The 3,437-nt window shown below is 48.2% G+C and overlaps 1 non-coding gene across 1 annotated transcript; it reads right to left on the bottom strand.

Moving 5' to 3' along the window:
• Positions 1-2,164: 2,164 nt before the first annotated feature.
• On the bottom strand, positions 2,165-2,237 carry TRNAG-CCC (transfer RNA glycine (anticodon CCC)). Its single transcript has one exon. It is a non-coding gene; the product is annotated as a tRNA-Gly (tRNA).
• Between the last annotated feature and the right edge of the window lie 1,200 nt (positions 2,238-3,437).

Below are 3,437 nucleotides of genomic sequence, written 5' to 3'. Positions count from 1 at the left end.
TATTTTGAGCAATATCATGGCAAGCCAGCAGAGTAGGCATCTGTAGGCAGGAGAATCCTCCCAGGGTCCATCAACTCACACCCCATTGCCAGTGACTAAACGCAGAAGCCTGTGAATTCAAATCAGGCGGAGGACTGGGTTGAGAAGAGCCTTCAGAGCTGCTGGAGCGGGAGGGCTCTGACTCCATTCATTACCCATCTCGGAACTTCACCATTCGGAGATCAACAGCGTGCAGCCTGGATGGTGCTGGCAGCCCAGGAGCTGCGGGTTCTGATTTTTCCCCTGTGATAAATGGGGAGCAATCTCCAGGAGCTCTAGCCCAGAAGACAGCCCCAGTTAAATTACTTTATCGCCCAGCTGAGAGATGGCCAGCCTGCAGGAGACATACTCGGGTAGCATGCTAACTAGAGTCAGTATCAGCACCCAGGCGCTTCCTCGGAGCAGCAGCACCCTCCCTCCTCCTGCCCGCGAAGAGCAGAACTCCACCCTGGGGTGGGCCTGGAGGAGCTACACTTCAGGCCACTTGGATGGCAAAGAAGACGGGGGGTCTGCATAGTCAGTGCTCGCCTTACATGCCCACGTCCTGCAAGATCACTGCCTTCAAGCTTGTCGAGTGGCAGAGAACTTGAACTTCATGGCATCCTTGCAGACATCCAAAGTGCAGGCCCATAGAGCTTAGAAGAAAGCCCTAGTGCTGTGGCTAAGTGCACAGGCAGCAGAGAGAAGCAGGACAGGGTTTCAAAACCCAGCTCCTCCATTTGCTACCTATCGTGGGCAAGTGTCTCTGGCTGGGATCCCACAGAAACTTATTCTGAGACAAGGGGGTCAAGTGCAAGTACCTGATTTGGAAGGTGACCTCTCGAAGCACCAGCCAGGGGCTGGGGAAGAGAAGGAACCAACGCAGGGTGAGTATCAAGGAAGCCATCAAGGGATCTTGTCCAGGGAGCAAATGGTAGCTCATCTAAGGAGCAAGAGGGCCAGGGGACTTATCCTATGGGTCTTTATTTGAGAGCTGCCCCCTGGGGGCATTCATTCCCTGGCACTGCTGGCCTGTTGGGCCTGTGGTCGCTGGAGTCCTGTGAGAGCCTTCAGGCAAAGAGATGCTCACGCTGGGGGTTGGAAGACCAGTCCAGGAACCCTGAAATGGTAAGACCCAAGGGGTAGGTCCAAAGGGGCACCAGCAATGTTTGCTACAGCAAGCAACCTAACCTCTCTGAGACTCAGCTTCCTCATCTATAAAATGCAATAATATCTAATAGCCTAGGATTGCTTTGAGGGATAAAGACAATACCATAAGTTAAAATATTCAACACAGTGCCCAGCACTAGGAACCATTCAGTAAGCGATAGCTCTGTTTACAAGACCCAGCCTGCAAAATCAAATATACAATGAATGCTGTGCTTGTATGTTTAATCAACTCTGAGCCCCTTCCTGCAGAGTCAACAAGAAATTCAATCTGTATTTTGGGATGGTCCTTCCCTCTCTAAAGTTACATTGGAATCTCAGAGGCTTAACAGGGAGCTCAGGAAAAAAGGCCAGGCCTCTGGTCTCCAGTCCCCCACTGACTCTGACGGTCTGTCATCCAACCCCTAGAGAGCTGTTTAAGCTTGACTGTAGGAATCAAGAGCCCCCGTATCCAGGGTCCATCTTTCTTCAGGGAACCCCAGCCATTCCACACGTCCCCATTCTGGCCCCCAGTGGGGCTCCAGCCATCGCCCCAGAATTCTGTGTAGGATCATGGCCCCTACAGAGCTCCAATCAGCCCCCTTCTGGTGTTGGGGAATCTCTCTCTCACTCTCTTCTGCCTTTTCCCCACACCTCAAAATCACTACTCTCCTCCCCCTTTTTGAGACATCAGCCAAGAGTGGCCAACTGGAAGATGAACAGAATGGACCGAGTTTCCTCTCTGAGATAACAAGTGCCTTCTTGGAATGAGCTGCCAGCATCATCTGAGCTGCCCATCCTTGACTTATAAATGATGACGGGATGTAGTAGGAAGAGCATTAAAGCCCAGCATTCTACAGCATCCCTGAAATCTCTCGTCAGCCCAGTCCTCTGCCTGAGGTGGGTTCACAGACTTTTAAATATGTATTTATTTATTTGACTGTACCAAGGTCTTTAGTTGCAGCACGCAAGGCCTTTACTTGCAGCATGTGGGATCTAGCTCCCCGACCAGGGATTGAACCCAGGTCCCCTGCATTGGGAGTGCAGAGTCTTAGCCACTGGACCACCAAGGAAGTCTCATCACAGACTTTGTATGTAGGTCACTGGCTACAAAGTAGGTTTGACTCTCTCTAGGACAGTTCTGCCTGCACATGACTGCTCTTGCAGTTTGTCACGGTGTCTAACAAGACACAGGAGAGAGAAATGGAAACAAACCACTTCTGAGCACCAGTAGCAGCAGTCATCACTTATAGGTTGTGAGAGCTGGACCATAAAGAAGGCTGAGCACCAAAGAACTGATGCTTTCAAATTGTGCTGGAGAAGACTCTTGAGAGTCCCTTAGACAGCAAGGAGATCAAACCAGTACATCATAAAGGAAGTCAATCCTGAATATTCATTGGAAGGACTGAAGCTGAAGCTGAAGCTCCAATACTTTGGCCACCTGATGTGAAGAGCTGACTCATTAGAAAAGACCCTGAAGCTGGAAGGATTGAGGGCAAGAGAAGAGGGTGGCAGAGGATGAGATGGTTAGAGAGCATCACTGACTCAATGGACATGAATTTGAGCAAACTCCAGGAAATAGTGAGGGACAGAGGAGCTTGGCGTGCTGCAGTCCATGGAGTTGCAGAGAGTCAGACATGATTTAGCCACTAAATAACAATAAACAGTAGCAGACGTTGTCTGTCTGCCTGCCCATTCGCTTTCCCCCTTTCCTCATAGTATCCAACACAGAGAAGAATTTACAGATAACTTTCATGATTATTTTCCTGTGCAAAACAAAACACAAATGAGTATCTCAATGAATTATACTGCCTCATAAAACTTTGTGCTAAATCCACTATCATCTTACACCAAGTCAGTAGCAAGAGCCAGTGATCTAGCAGGAAAATGATGGAAGGAAAAGCCAAAACTATAAATTCTATTCATTCAGGATTTGGTTGTTTTTTTTCCCGTAAGAATTGGAAACAAGTTGATTTTCGTAGAGGGGAATGTCTCGTATTCAGTAAAAGCAGTCACATATGCCATTCTAAAGACACCACCCTGCTTTGAAACAGAGCTGTGTTACATCGCTGAGAGTGGCCAGATGCCTGGCTTCTCAAAACAAAGAAGATAATTTGTTTTCCCAAGAGAATGGGAGAGAGATCCAGGAAAATATCATCTTGCTTCATCTCCATCAAAAGTATCAAATGCATGAAAATTTAGTACAGATAATTTGCATCTATTGGGGGCTTTCAGCATTTCAAAATGGTTTCATCTCAGTTGCTATATTATGC

This window comes from Ovis aries, chromosome 17 (genome assembly GCF_016772045.2).
Source record: "Ovis aries strain OAR_USU_Benz2616 breed Rambouillet chromosome 17, ARS-UI_Ramb_v3.0, whole genome shotgun sequence".
Taxonomy (NCBI): domain Eukaryota; kingdom Metazoa; phylum Chordata; class Mammalia; order Artiodactyla; family Bovidae; genus Ovis; species Ovis aries.
This window is presented reverse-complemented; position numbering and strand designations above follow the sequence as displayed.